At 35.8% G+C, this 17,047-nt stretch overlaps 1 pseudogene; it reads right to left on the bottom strand.

Annotated features, from left to right (window-relative positions):
- Positions 1-5,384: 5,384 nt before the first annotated feature.
- On the bottom strand, positions 5,385-6,877 carry LOC109020701 (annotated as a pseudogene).
- Between the last annotated feature and the right edge of the window lie 10,170 nt (positions 6,878-17,047).

Raw genomic sequence — 17,047 nt, 5'->3', positions numbered from 1 at the left:
TATTGTGGTTGATTGTGAAATGCAGTAATGTTGCTGAATTGTTTGTGGTGTGGGTAAGATTTTTGCACTATTGCAGTGACTTTTGGCAATTTGTTAAAGTTATAAATTTATATTGTGTTGATGTTTTATATGTTGGATTGTGGTGGAGTGTGATGGAATTCTTGAAGTTGAGGAGTATGATTTTTTGGATGGCTTTGTGAGACTGTTTTTGACTATTAATTGAGACTATTTGGTGTAAATTTATGGGTATTTTGAGCTAGTGGCATTGGATATTTTTATGCAAGTCTTGATTTGTTGAATGACTAAAATATTGATGCTGGCACTGAAAATTTTATTTGAAGGTTGGAGGTGAAGTATGGTTTGGGTTATGTTTTAATCATTGGAGTTGCTGTTATTGGTTTTGGAAATATTTATGGTTGGTTGGGTGTTAATAAAAGGTGGCTGTTTTGGGTTTTAAATGCGAATGGTTTGAGGAGAGAGCTGTTCGGGTTTAATTGTTATGATAGTTATTGAGTTAAGAAGAGACTGTTTTGATTTATTACTCAATAAATAGTAGCTTACTATATTGGTTATTAAATGTTGGGTATATGTTTTGTTTAGGTGGTGTTACTACTAGAGTTCCGACTCAATGTGTTGATAATACGAGGAATTCAGGTAAGCGGGGTTCATATACTAGTTTTGCATAAAAGAAATGAAATGAGGTTGACTTTGAAAATAAGCATGTTTGTTTTTGAAAAGAAATGATCTGAAAACAACCTCAGATGTTTATTCTACATATGCATAAATTCAATATAAGAGAAAGTATTTTCTGTCATGACTGGTGTAGACATGATCTAGTTTTGTGCATTTTGTTTCTGAACTATGCAAAAGAGCGAATATGAAAATCTAAAAGTTTTGTTATGAGTAAACTAAAATATTTTGATTCTGTTTATGTTGAACATGTGAAGTGATCTAAAGCTATTCAATGTTTCTGTTTTGATATGATGTGTTATCTGAAAACATTGGCATGAAGTTCTGATTCTGTATCTAAATGTGATATGTTCCGAGAACGTTCCGTTCTGTTTCTGTTAAGGCCCAGCCACGGGTATAATGGTGGTTTATAACCCTACCACGTGGTGAAACATGAAATACGATCCAGCCACGGGTATAATGGTGGTTTATAACTCTACCACGAGGTGAAACATGGAATACGGTTCAGCCACCAGTATAATGGTGGTTTATAACCCTACCACGGGGGTGAAACATGGTATACAGCCCAGTCACGAGTATAATAGTGGTTTATAACCCTACTACGGGGATGAAACATGGTATTTGTCCCGATGTGATGCTATGAGATGATATGATTATAATGTTTTCAGTTTGGATATGCCAATGGATTTTCTTTTTTGGAAATAAGTTTATCTTTCCGGAAACTTCGCTCTAATGTTTTTGGTACCAAGTTTTGTTATTGCATTTTGAAAGTAAAATATGTTGTTTCTATAGTCTGAAGAAAATGTTTTGTTCTGCTTATCAAATGTTATAAATGCTCACGTTTACATGCTAGTATATGATCTCTGCTTGCTGAGTTGTTGATAACTCACCCCTTAATTTTCATAATATTTCAAATGACATTGATGGTTTAGCTGAGGATCGATATTAGAGTTTATGGACAAGATTAACAGTGAATTGTTGTTGGGTATCTTGCGGTATTAGTGCTGATGTTGAATGTTATTTAATTATTAAGTTGACTTCAATGGATTTAGACGGTTTATGAAGACTTATGTCAATTTTATCTTATTCTAGTTTGTTATTTGAGACATGAATAAAAGTTGATATTTTATTTAGGTTGTTGGATTGAAGATTGGATAAATGAGTTTATATGGTTTATTAATTTGAAGTATTTATGTTTGATTTGAAGTTTTGGAAGTATATATTCTTGAATTTGGAAGTACATTGGCTTTGTTGGAGTTGATTATCAAGTTATATGAGTTAACTCTCCGGACCCTTGGGGTCGGGGCATTACATTATATGTAAAAAATTACATCACATAAATGAAATGGTACTTGTGAAAACACAACTTATATAAATGAAAGAGTATTTATGAAAAGTCACAACTAAAATAAAGTAACACTTTTCAGAACTTCTCAAATATTAGAGAATATATTGAAAATATTTTTAATTCACCAAAAGACACAATCCTTTGTTTGGTTGGGAAGCAGTTAAGTCTCATATTCTTGAAAGACATATATAGATTCAAGTACTATTACACATTTTCATTTAAATCTAGACAACTAAACTGATACATTATTTTTATTTTACATCAGATATTTTAATCATTTCTAAATTTAAAAATCAACATTAACTACTAATAAAGGGCACCCTGAGGCAGGGTGGTTTGGAAGGAAGAAATGCGCGCAATTTTATTTGCTGCTTCTTCATTTGCTTTTTTTAAACGGCCAGAATCAAAAACTTTGAAAGATCTGACAGTCTCTCGTGCATAAAACATCATGTTGGTACTTACTAAAGAAAAAAACTTTTCCCCATACTGCTATCATGTGATGATGATCAGTGCGCTTTAATTGCCTTGCAGTACTTGTATAATGACCTAAGCCCAATCATAAGTAACTATTTTGGGAAAGAAAAATCTCCGCACTTATTATCCATACTTGTGGGTGGAAAGATTCAAATGCAAGATTTCTTCTTTGTATCATCGTGCGCGCTTACAAGTATATATATATATATATATATATATATATAATTGGAATTATATATATACATATATTGGATCAAAACCTTTAAATAGCTTGGAACCATATTATTTAAACTCAAAGAAAAAAAATATTATATACTACACTCTTCTTTTACTTATATTGTATTGATATAACACTATCAATTAATTTGTAAATTTATTATTTGAAATAATAACGAACGATGAACAAAAATAAATCAATGCCATGTCAATACAGTATGAAGAGAGTGAAATGGAAATGGAAATGGAAATGCAGTGTATAGCATCATGACTCTTCCATTCTAAATATGTTGCCACGATAACGCACATTCCAAAGAATTTAAAACATAAAAGGCGCGCGGGGCATGAGGCAAACTAATGTAATTTGTCTCCAAGGAATAAGGCTTAAAGTGGCTTTAGTATCCCTAAATGGCACATATATGATAAAAGTCGCATATCTATACAGCTATATATATATATATATATATAAAGTCCCTCCATATAAATGATATTGTTCGGGGAAAGTACAGGCGCATTTGGAAGCAAGTGAAGTCTATCATGACAAACCACCCAAATTATGGAACTTCAATGAACTAAAATTAAACTGCATGCAAATTCTGTTCCCTATTTTCCTGATTAGCACGTAGACGACTCTCATCTGCTAACCTGAAATTCAACATTACAAGCTTTTGCCTCAGGCACAGGGCCACGTCAATAATTAAGGGACGTTGCATTAGATTGGCATACGTCAATGATTTGACTTAATATTTAAAATATTTAATTAAATAAGATAGTGTATAGAATCAGCATTCAAACTTAAGATCTCTGTTTAAATACTATATGAAATCACTATTTCTTCGAAAATTAGTTTAAGTTGATGGGAATAATAAAATTTTATTATTTATATTATATTCTTAACATTCTTTTTCAACGAGTGGCTCATCATGTAAAATATTTAATTAAATGAGATAGAAGAGTCAGCATTCGAACTTAAGATCTCTGTTTAAGTATTATATAAAATCACAATTTCTTCAAAAATTAGTTTAAGTTGACGGGAAGAATAAAATTTTATTATTTGTATTATATTCTTAATACTCTTTTTCAATGAGTGACTCATTATGTGAAATATTTAATTAAATAAGCTAGAATATACATTTAAAATTCAAACTATTAAGTTGGTTTAATAATTTTCTTCAGAATATTTGAAGCTTAATTACCTTTGAACCCTTTACACTACAAGTTTTCTACGTTGTGTCGTTATGTTGGGACCAGGAACTGGGTATCTTTGTTAAGGCATCTGACAAAAGTATACAGCCAGCACACGCCCCCACAATCTGATATGTAAACCTCCCAGAATGGTCCAGATAGGTGAAATTTGATGTTGGAAAGAAGTGTACGTCCTGGTGATATTTATTGTTCAAATTAATTCATAGCTAATTTGTATATAGCTCTGATGCCATTTCATCAGGGACAACTTTCCTACGTATATAAAAACTTGTTAGCATGAATCACGATCGATCGGATGCTTTTCGATCGGTTGAATAACAGAGAACAATTATATTGATATTCAAATTATTCTTGAAAAATTATGTGAGAAAGTAATGCAGTCTTAACATTGTTTTTTTCTAATCCTTTTAATCCAACACTAATTCTATTACCCCTTAAAGTGATCTACTTGGTCCACGTACTTACGTGGAAAGGAAGGCCAAGGAAGAAAAGAGCTGAATTATCAATAGAAGGTAGAAATATTGTGTACTGCTTGGTGGAAAGTGTAAGGGTCCAGAGATTGAGCAACATCGATGAGATTGTGTGCAGCAGTAGTTAACAATGTTGAAGGTTCGTGGAAGAGTCACATGCAGCAACAGAAATAAGGATGAAAAGTTAGTTTTGTTAGTTAAAGGTTGGGAAATACGACAGGTGGTATTGAGTGAGTATTTTTGTTGTCGTTTTGGGATTAATGAAGTGTAATGGAACGATGTTGTGTTAGTGTAGTCTGTTATGGTGTTAGTGTAGAAGGCACAAAACGGTGCCGTTCTATTAATTGTCAGCTATAAAAGCAGAAACAAAGAAGTAAAAGGAATGAAATGATTCAACAGAATTTCCCTCGTGTTTTCTCTCTACTCTCCTCTCTCCATTCCCTTTTGTAATTCTCTCTCTTATTCTTGGTAACTCACTCAAAAATAGGGCTTATTACAATTGATATCAGCAGTCATGGCAGAAGGAACGTGATCCTATGCACAAGTAGTGGATTCTTTGAATAATCTTAGACAGCAACAAGATCGACATCAGAAGCAGCTTGAGGATACCATTGTTGTTCTGATACAGCAACAGGAAATTGCAAGAATCAATAGGGAGAATCAGGATAAAAGGTTTGCCGAAGTAATACAGCAGATTTCGAGATTATCAGTTAATGGATCAATCTCACATGAAGAAATGCATGAAGACAGTGAAGAAAGACCTTGTCGTGAACAAGTTGCTAGAAGAATTTTTAAAAACATCAAAGTGGAATTTCCAAGATTTTCTGGTGGAAATCCTGCAGCGTGGGTGTATAAGGCTAACCAATACTTTTTGTACCATCAAGTATCTCCAGGACAAAGAATTTTTTTTGCTTCCTTTTACATGGAGGAGGAAGCCCTAGTTTGGTTTCAGAATTCCATTGAAGCAGGTTTATTTTGTTCTTGGGATTAATTTACTCAAGCATTGCAAGTAAGGTTTGAATTATCTATTTATGATGATCCAATGGAGGCTCTCACAAGATTGAAGCAAGTGAGTACAGTAGTAGCCTATAAGATAGATTTTGATTTGATTTCTATTAGACTCAAAGGAATTTCTGAGAAGAATAAGCTTAGTTGCTTTATAAGTGGCTTGAAGCAGTTGGGTGATGTAAGACTTTGTAGTAGCGTCGGAAGTTAAAGCAGCATCAGATTGGAATAGACCTCTTCTCTTTAGCAGGAGAGTGTAGTAGCTAAGGTCAAAAGTCCTGTGGCTTCCAGGGTCCATCTCAATAATTGTGGTATTATCATTAGGATTTGTGCACTTCCTTGCCTTGAGATTTGCAGCAATTCACTGTCCAGAGCAGGGTCCTGATCTCCCACCCCAGTGAAATTATACAGTCGGTTAGAGATGGATGAACAATGAGAGACGCCAATGGTGTGAGCACCTGATCATGAAGTAATTGACTGAAATATGTTAATGTTGCCATTGAATTGAGTAAAGGTGCTTGGAAATGAGGAGGTTTGGATTACCAGAGAGCAAGACCAAATCTTTCAAATCAAGGCCCTGGTTTCCAAATAGTCTTTGGAGGTTTGTGAAGTTGCTAGTTGGAGGTGGGGTGTTGTTCACTGCTTCTGATGACAAAGAGATTGTCCCGTCTCTTCGACCAGTTGGAACTGTCCAAGATGGTCCTCCCTGCATGTGAGAAACAATATTTGTATAATAACACAAAAACAATTAAAACTTGATCCATTTTCTTACTCATTAAAGGAAAGATCAAATTGGGCTTGTTTTTAATTATGTTTTGGGTCTTACTATGGCCACGATAGAATCTCTTGCAACCAAAGCAATTGTATCTGCACAAGAGACTATGTCAGGACATTCAGCTTCAAGAAGGCTCTTCACTCTGTCGATGAAGTCAAAACCTCTGAGTGTTTGATTTGGACGACCTTCCTTCTCAGCTTGGTTGCTCGACGTTGAGTTCAGAAGCACGGATCCATCACAGCCCTAGAAAAGTCATAAAACATGAACTTTTTATGCCATCAAAACGAATAATACAGAAGAAGAAGGAAAAGAACAAGCTCAGGAGAGAAGCATAGTGGAATGAAAAAGTTAGCGATAAAAGAGAGGACACAAACCCTGACAAAGCAGTCGTGGAAGTGCATTCTTATGAGGGCAGCAGCCAGTGATGGAGCATTATGGATATGCTTGTTAACAAAATCTTGGATAATCTTCTCGGCTTTTGGGCAGCTCTTAGAGTAAAAACCCAACTGCAGTTGAGCTTGTGTAGAACCCAAAAATCCTAAAACACCTATGATTATAATCGCAAAATAACGTATCCCTCCCATTTCAAGTACTCTGAGTTACTGTTTATATGCTTCTTTGTAGGAAGCAACTCCAGTGCGTCTACAAATGATTCTGGAAACATGAGGGGTAGATTTATAACCTTACTTTAGCTGCAGATTATAAGAAGCAATGAGGAAGAAAAGTAGACCCACGTATACGTAGCTAGCAAGCTAACCAACATGTGCTAGTAGGCCGTAATACCGTATCTTGCTGTATCATACAATATCTGAACTTGAACATTAAAAATAAGATTAGTTAGAGCTGTCCCCCCACACGACAATAAAGTGAATAAATACCCACAAATTAGGTCCTTCCGTTCATGTGTCACAATGCATGATCGCCCTCATTTGACATTTCATTACAGAACATGTTCCTTTTCCATGGTAATTAAATGGAAAATCAACATAGTATATGCAACATTGAGTTGAATTGGAAAGAATGGCATTGATCAGTGATAAATTTAATTAAGCTGTATGTGGGGTCTAACATATGCAGTGTACATCATGGATTTGGTGGATATAGCTAGCTCTGATCTTTTGGCCAGAAAATGTGAATAGGAAGACAATATTTTGAGCAGAATGAGATCATTTACCACCTGCTCTTACGATGGAATTTTTGTCATATTGCTGAATCAAGTACTTTCCTCGTCCATTATTGGGTACCTGCTGTCACCCATTGTATTGGTGTAATAACATCAAGACAATCAAAGTGTGACACGTCAAGAATAAAGTAACTCAAGAGTTTGTGAATGGCTTCTATTATATATATATATATATATATATTTATATATTCCATATTTTAATTCTAGTATATATGTGAGTGCGTTGGTAATAAGAATTCGCTCTGTCACATATATACTAGAATTAAAATATGGAATATATATATATAGAACGAGGGAAAAAAATGCAGTATACAATGAAGTGTTCAATTTATAAAATTTACTAGAAAAATTATTTTCATCAGCTACTATATATTCACCACTCCATACTTTACATTCTATAAAAAATACTCACTCTATGAAAAACACCCACACTCTTTATGAAAAAATTATAAATGTGAAGTGTGAAAATGAGTAGTAGTTGATGCATAGCATTCCTGGTTAAATGCATATGATCTTATTTAGATAATCCCATTTGATCTGCTCTCTCCTTTTGCTTTCGTGCATGGTAAGGAGGAACAAAAGAAGGGGGAGCGAACTGGCCGGATGAAATGGTTCTTAGCTAGCCATGCACGGCGTAAGTTGGATATATAGGTTCTTTACTTATTTCTGACTATATCAATAATGAGTAGTTCATGACATGAAACTAAATTTATTTTTGACTGACCTATAGGCAACTTATAGGTCGACTTCTATACCTCACCCTCACTAGACCAGATATAAGCTACCATATTCAAGTCCTTAGTCAATTTATGGACAAACCGACTACCACCCACCTCACTGCAGCTCATAAAGTCTTGAGATACCTTAAAAATGCTCCTGGTCAAGGTATCATTCTGTCATCTACTTCATCAGTACATTTGCAAGGTTATTGTGACTCGGATTGGGCTTCTTGCCTTGATACACGAAAATCAGTAACTGGTTATTGCTTCTTCTTAGGGAATTCACTCATTTCTTGGCGTTCAAAGAAACAAAATGTTGTGTCACGATCATCTGCTGAGGCAGAATATCGTGCAATGGCAACTCTTTCTACTGAATTCACATGGCTAAGGCAGCTGCTTTCTGATCTCCTTATTCCTCATCCTCAAGCTGTTGAGATGTTTTGTGAAAATTAAGCTGCCCTCTACATAGCAGCCAATCCAGTTTTTCATGAAAGGACAAAACACATTGAAGTGGATTGTCACTTAATAAGAGATAAAATCCTAGAAGGCAGCATCAAAACTGCCCATGTCTCCACCCACTCACAGTTAGCTGACATATTCACAAAATCCCTCCCATCCTATACCCTTTATTTTCATTTATCCAAGATGGGAGTAGTGAACATCTACTCTCCACCTTGCGAGGGGTATTAGAGCAGCATGCACAAGATGGCATCACTACCACAAAGCCACAGGATCATCCAAGCTCAGCTGACCACGACAATGTCAATGGACCTGATCTGCATTCTCATCCAGCACCAAGTGCACCTACTACTTGTGTAAATGTTGCTATCAATTTACTAGAAAGTCCCTTCTTTAGATGAATTGTAATGTACTTTTATGTATTTTCAGAGTTTGTTATATAGCTGTACAGATTCTTTTATTCCTTAGTTAGTTAGAGTTGTTTTTCCTTTTCTGTACAAAAAGGCAGCAGCACCTTGTATATAATATAGAAAATTAACGAAATGAATTAATACTTTTCAGCAGATTCTCTCCTCTGCTGCTGCTTCTTTCCATTCCTTTTGTTATTTTTACATGGTATCAAGAGCCTCAGGTTGAGAATTTTTTTTTTTCTTCTATGGCTGCTGAAAATCCCAAATCCCCCTTTCTCGACTTCAACAATATTCTCAACCCCTACAGATTGGACCATGGAGATAACCCTTCCCTTTCCCTGGTCCCTGACCTCCTCATTGCAGAAAATTATACCACTTGGTCCAGAGCCATGTGCAGGGCTCTTCGTGCCAAGAACAAGCTTGGGTTTATCAATGGCACCTTGCTTAAACCCACAGCTACTACTGACCCTCCTCATGATGCTTGGGAACGCTGCAATGATTTAGTGGTTTCTTGGCTCCACAATTAAATCAACCCAACTCTCAAATCCAGCATTGCCTCAGTGGATAATGCATAACAAATATGGGATGAGCTAAAAGATCGTTTCACCCAACAGAATGGTCATCGTATCTTTCAGCTCAAAAAGGCCTTGGCAGGTTTGCAACAAGAGAATGATCCTATTCATGTCTATTTTGGTAAGCTTAAAACCTTATGGGATGAACTTACCATGTATGACCCCTTGCCTGACTGTACATGTGGTCAACTTGCTGTTTTACTTGATAGATATCAAAGGGATTGTGTTATATAATTCCTCATGGGTCTCAATGACTCCTACAAAGCTAACCGTGACCAAATAATGCTCTTGGACCCCTTGCCTCCCATTAATAAAATTTTCTCCATGATCTAGCAGCAAGAAATGCAACATCTCATGCTGTCTGGGCTCCCCTCTCCTGACTCAATGGCCCTTGCTGTCAAACAATCCTATACCTCAAAATCACCTCAACCATTAAGGCGTGATAGGCCATTTTGCACTCACTGCAAAATTCAAGGCCATGTTCTAGACACCTGCTTCAAAGTAGGACCAAACCCCCAACTTGTTCACACTGTCATATGACAGGACACATAGCAGATAAATGCTATAAATTACATGGCTACCCACCAGGGCACAAGTTGCATGGAAAGGTTAAGCCACTTGGTTTCTCTTCTGCCAACATGACTTCACTCGAGCAAGAGGACCCCTCAAATGCCAACTTGACTTTTACTAAGGACCAATATCTGCAGCTTCTATCTCTATTGTAGTCAAAGGAAGTTCCCAATTGCTAATCACTTAGTCAACAATGTCCAGACAGATTGTAATCATCCTCCCACCATGAATGGTACTCCTTTGTGTCTTACTTCTTTTACTCCAACACTTCACTATTCCACACAATCACCTTGGATCAATGACACTGGTGCTACAGATCATATGGTCTGCAGCACCTCATTTTTTTCAACCATTATTTCTCAAGTTTCCTGTGGGTCACACAGTACTTGTCACCCAGCATCACTACCAGTTGCTTTCTGATCCAGTGTCTCCCACAACTCTACTTGATCATTTTTCCAATTCCTTACACAAAACAATTTCTGTTTCTACTATTTCCACAAGTGTTGATCATATTTCTGATGTTTGGCATTGTAGAATTGGTCATACACCCATTTCAAAGTTAAATGTAGTTAATGACTCTTCAATCAGAAGCCACATTTTCACTATTTCTGATACAAATCCTTGTCATGTTTGTCCCCTTGCAAAGCATCATAGGCTTCCATTTCCAACTAGCACTCATAAAAGCAACCATGCTTTTGAACTTATTCACTGTGATATATGGGGACCTAACTCAGTTGAAGCTTATGATGGTTCCAAATATTTTTTAACCATTGTGGATGACTTTTCTAGATGTACTTGGATATATCTCCTTAAAGCCAAATCTAATACCAGATCATGCATTGAAGCTTTCTCTAATTTATTAGAAACACAGTTTCACACCAAAATCCAAGTCCTTAGAAGTGACAATAGTCTTGAATTTCAAATGAGGAAATTTTTCAATAAGAAAGGTATCATCCATCACAGAACATGTGTGGAAACACCTCAACAAAATGGGGTTGTCGAGAGAAAGCATCAGCATCTCTTAAACATAGCTCGAGCCCTTAAGATTCAATCTAACCTTCCCAATCAATATTGGATTGACTGCATTCTTACTGCAGCTTATATCATCAATCGGGTTCCAAGTCCTCTTCTCCCCAATAAAACTCCTTTTGAACTTCTTTTCAATTCACCACCTACATATTCTCACATGAAAATATTGGGATGCTTATGTTTTGCCTCTACTCTCTCTCAAAATAGAACAAAGTTCGATCCTCGAGGCAGGCAGTGTGTTTTTCTTGGTTACCCTTTTGGGGTAAAAGGTTACAAGTTACTTGATCTTACTACCAAAACAGTTTTCCTTTCTAGAGATGTTATCTTTTATGAAAATATTTTTCCTTTTCATAATTCATCTCATTCCTCAACTAACCATCATCAGCTTGTTCCTCCTTTTTCCCCTCCCATTTTACATACCACTCCCTTTTCAAATCCATCATCTTCAAACATTCCCACCATGGCATCACTACCAGCACCATCTTCCTCTTTTGAACCAATAATTTCTGCACCATTCTCTCCCTTACAATCACCACCAGCACCATCTTCCTCTTCTGAACCAATAATTTCTGCACCATTCTCTCCCTTACAATCACCTTCACCCTCTCTACCTCATCCTCCACCTAGGAGGTCCACTAGAACAAGGAAAGCACCTGAGTATCTTAAAGACTTTCACTGCCAACAGGCTGCTTCCATCTCACCTGCACAATTTGTGGACATGACATCCTCTTCACCAGGTATACCATTTCCCTTATCAGCTTCTATCTCATATGCTCATTTATCATCGATTTTCTCTTTATTTTCTGCCACAATCTCATCCACCCATGATCCCCATTCATATAAACAAGCTGCCAAAGACCCTGATTGGTGTAAAGCAATGGAAACTGAACTTGAGGCATTGGAGCTTAATCTCACATGGATCCTCACTGATTTGCCCCCTGGCAAAGTCCCCATTGATTGCAAATATGTCTACAAAACCAAGTTTCATTCCAATGGTACTGTCGAGAGAAAGAAGGCAAGGTTAGTTGTCAAAGGATTCACCCAACAAGAAGGGGTGGACTACCATGAGACATTTTCACCAGTGGTCAAGATAGTCACCATTAGAACCATTCTTGCCTTAGCTGCAATCAATGGTTGACATCTTCAACAATTCGATGTCAACAATGCATTCCTCTATGGTGAACTTAAGGAGGAAATTTACATGAAAAGGCCACCCAGATATCAAAGAGGCAAGCCAGGCCAAGTATGCAAATTGCTTAAACGTCTTTATGGACTTAAGCAAGTCTCATGGCAATGGTATGATAAATTCTCGACATCCTTAATTCAGTTTGGTTTTAAACAATCCAAGGCTGACTATAGCCTTTTCACTTACATCAATGGAGCCAATTTCACAGCCTTGCTTGTTTATGTAGATGACATAATAGTTGCAAGTAATTCCCTTGATTCCATTTCTGTTCTCAAAAGTTTTTTGAACCACAAATTCAGAATTAAAGACCTTGGATCCTTAAGATATTTTCTTGGCATTGAGGTTGCTAGATCTTCAACTGGCATTCATCTTTGTCAAAGAAAATATACTCTGGATATTCTTGCCGATTCTGGCCACTTAGCTTCTAAGCCCTTAAAAATTCCAATGGACCAAAATCATAAGTTAAGCAAAACCATTGGTACTCTCTTAGCTGATCCCACCTCCTATAGGCAACTTATAGGTCGACTTCTATACCTCACCCTCACTAGACCAGATATAAGCTACCCTATTCAAGTCCTTAGTCAATTTATGGACAAACCCACTACCACCCACCTCATTGCAGCTCATAAAGTCTTGAGATACCTTAAAAATGCTCCTGGTCAAGGTATCATTATGTCATCTACTTCATCAGTACATTTGCAAGGATATTGTGACTCGGATTGGGCTTCTTGCCTTGATACACAAAAATCAGTAACTGGTTATTGCATCTTCTTAGGGAATTCACTCATTTCTTGGCATTCAAAGAAACAAAATGTTGTCACGATTATCTGCTGAGGCAGAATATCGTGCAATGGCAACTCTTTCTACTGAATTCACATGGCTAAGGCAGCTGCTTTCTGATCTCCTTATTCCTCATCCTCAAGCTGTTGAGATGTTTTGTGATAATCAAGCTGCCCTCTACATAGCAGCCAATCCAGTTTTTCATAAAAGGACAAAACACATTGAAGTTGATTGTCACTTAATAAGAGATAAAATCCTAGAAGGCAGCATCAAAACTGCCCATGTCTCCACCTACTCACAGTTAGTTGACATATTCACAAAATCCCTCCCATCCTATACCCTTTATTCTCATTTATCAAAGATGGGAGTAGTGAACATCTACTCTCCACCTTGCGGGGGGTATTAGAGCAGCATGCACAAGATGGCATCACTACCACAAAGCCACAGGATCATCCAAGCTCAGCTGACCACGACAATGTCAATGGACCTGATCTGCATTCTCATCCAGCACCAAGTGCACCTACTGCTTGTGTAAATGTTGCTGTCAATTTACTAGAAAGTCCATTCTTTAGATGAATTGTAATGTAGTTTTATGTATTTTCAGAATTTGTTATACAGCTGTACAGATTCTTTTATTCCTTAGTTAGTTAGAGTTGTTTTTCCTTTTCTGTACAAAAAGGTAGCAGCACCTTGTATATAATATAGAAAATTAACGAAATGAAGTAATACTTTTCAGCAGATTCTCTCCTCTGCTGCTGCTTCTTTCCATTCCTTTTGTTATTCTTACAAAATTTAATTAATACATTAACCGAACCTTATACGAAGATCAACTAGATTCTAGGGGTACGTACGTACCACACTTCAAAGCATGGATTAGTAGATTTTAATAAAATCATTTTATAGCATATAATTAATTCCCAATATTTATCAAAAGAAGTTCCCGTGGGGATTGCTTTTCAACTAGTGGGGTCCAGCTTTACAATTCCAGCTGCAGGCCAGAAAGGAAAAGAGACACAGTAGAACAAAGAAGAAAAGAAAAGAATCACACAAAAAGCAAAAACCATTGTGCTAACAAATATTGGTTCTTCAAATTAAAGTGGCTTTATTCATTGTCGGTCTTTCATTTAGTACTTTATATTAATCTTTTTAAGTAATCAACTAAAGGGCATCCAGAGGTTAGGGTGGTTTGGAAGGAAGAACTGCAATTTTATTTGCTTCTTCGTTTGCTTTTTAAACGGCCAGAATCACAAAAACTTTGAAAGATCTGACAGTCTCTCGTGCATTATAACATCATGTCCGAGCGCTATCATGTGAGTCATGCGCTCAAGGGGTTGTGTTTGGATGTTAAATTGAATTTAATGAAATGGAATTCTTTATGAATAGTAGTGAGTTGAGTAGTAAATAAAATTATGTAGAATCCATCTAAATTGAGTTTAAATTGTTTTTGAGTGTTAAGATGAATTTAATACTTTTTATGAGAAATTGAAAAAGATTGTGGGTCTCATGTATAAAAATATTTTAAGTTGAAAAAGGTTGTGAGTCCAATGTCTAAGAAGGTTTTGAGTTTGAATGAGTTTAGTAATTTAAGAATTGAATGTTTAGATATTAGACTCAACTTAAAATTAGAACCAAACGAAGCCTAATTGCCTTGCAGTTATATGATGACCTAAGCCCAATCATAAGTAACTAATTTGGGAAAAAAAATCACTTATTATCCAAACTTGTGGGGGGTAAAGACAAACTCATGAGTCTCATGCTATTTATTATTGCCAGTATAAATATTTTGACCAGCATGATCTTATAAGTGATAAATGGAGTAGGACCTACTTAATACGTCTATCTATCTCTCACTTGAGACTCTCAAATTAGAACAAAAACTTAAGGCCGGGGTCTTGATCCGACCAAAGCTTTAAAATTGCCATATTTCTTCTCAAAAGAAATAGATAAGAAAAAAAAAAGATTAAAATGCAAGAATTATTCATTGTATTATCATGCGCGCTTACAAGTGTATATATATATATATATATATATATATATATATTGGGATTATATACATATATAGTTGGATCAAAACCTTTAAATGCCTTAGAACTATATTTCACTCGAAGAAAAAACATTATATACTATAATCTTATCCTACTTATATTCTATTGTATTAGTGAGGTAATACTGTCAATCAATTTGTAAATTTATTATTTGAAATAATAACGATCGATAAACAAAAATAATTCGATGCCATGTCAATACAGTATAAAGATAGTGAAATGGAAATGCAGTGTATAGCATCATGACTCTTCCATTCTAAATATGTTGCCACGACAACGCACATTCCAAATTAAGCATTTAAAACATAAAAGGAGGGGCAGGCAAACTAATGTTTGTCTCCAAGGAATAAGGCTTAAAGTGGCTTTTAGTATTCATGTATGGCATATATATGATAAAAGTCGCATATACAGCTATATATATATATATATATATATATATATATATATAAAGTCCCTCCATAATGATATTGTTCGGAGAAAGTACAGGTGCACTAGGAAGCAATTAGATGAAGTCTATCATGACAAGCCACCCTAATTATGGAACTTCAACTTCAATGAACTAAAATTACACTGCATGCAATTCTGTTCCCTATTTTCCTGAGTTCGTAGAATCTCATCTGCTAACCTGGAATTTCAACACTATAAGCTTTTGCCTCAGGCACAGGGCCACGTCAATAAGGGACGTTGCATTAGATGGGTCTCAATACGAGAAATATTTAATTAAATAAAATAGAGTACAGAGTCGGAATTCGAACTCAGAACTTTTATTTAAAGACTATGTAAAATTACTATTTATCCGAAAAGTTTAAGTTGATGGGAAAAATAAAATTTTATTATTTATATTATATTCTTAACACTCCCTCTCAATGAGTGGGCTCATCATATAGAATATTTAATTAAATAAGATAGAGTATAGAGTCAGAATTTGAATTATTAATTTAGTTTAATAATTTTCTTCAGATTATTTGAAGCTTAATTACGTTGAACCCTTTACAGTGTAAGTAAAGTTTACACACAAGTTTTCTTTCAGTTCTCATGTTGTTATGTTGGCATCAGGAACTGGGTACCTATGTTAAGGCATCTGACAAAAGTATACAGCCAACACACACCCCTCCACCCCCGCATCCTCACAATCTGATATGTAAACCTCCCAGAACGATCCAGTAGAGTACGTACTGATATGTGAAATTTAAGTGGACGTCCTGGTGATATTTATTGTTCAAATTTCATAGCTAATTTGTGTGTGTATATATATATATATATATAGCTCCTGATGCCATTTCATCAGGGACAACTTTTCCTACATGAAAATTTGTTAGCATGAATCATGCACGATCGCCGGATGCTATTCGGTTGAATAGCAGAGAACCATTGTATTGATATTCAAATGCTTGAAAAATTATGTGAGAAAGTAATGCAGCCTTAACATTGTTTTTTTCTAATCCTTTTAATCCAACACAAACGTCTCTATTACCCTTTACATGAGTCTACTTGGTCCACGTACGTACCGCGTGGAAAGGAAGGCCATGGAAGAAAAGAGCTGAATTATCACTAGAAGATAGAAATATTGTGTACTGCTTAATTCGTGGAAAGTCTTTGCAAGATGTGTTCTGCTTGGGAGGCTGTAAATTATTAATGAGTAATAATTTAACACCAATAGCTCTAGATTTCATGATGGCCAAAAGTCGATTTAAGCATTGAAAGGGTTAAAGGTTCGCACCTATAATATAATTAGGAGACGTAAAGTTGATACGGTGATCCTTCACTCATAGTCAAGTAATCAAATTTTCCAACAAATTGCAATGGAGAGAGAGGTATATTTTTATCTTGTATTATTATTATTATTATTATTAATTCCGCACCTACAGTCCGACTTAGAATAATGTGACTGATTTTGCAACGTTTAATTG

The sequence above is a fragment of the Juglans regia genome, chromosome 1 (genome assembly GCF_001411555.2).
Source record: "Juglans regia cultivar Chandler chromosome 1, Walnut 2.0, whole genome shotgun sequence".
Classification (NCBI taxonomy): Eukaryota; Viridiplantae; Streptophyta; class Magnoliopsida; order Fagales; family Juglandaceae; genus Juglans; species Juglans regia.
This window is presented reverse-complemented; position numbering and strand designations above follow the sequence as displayed.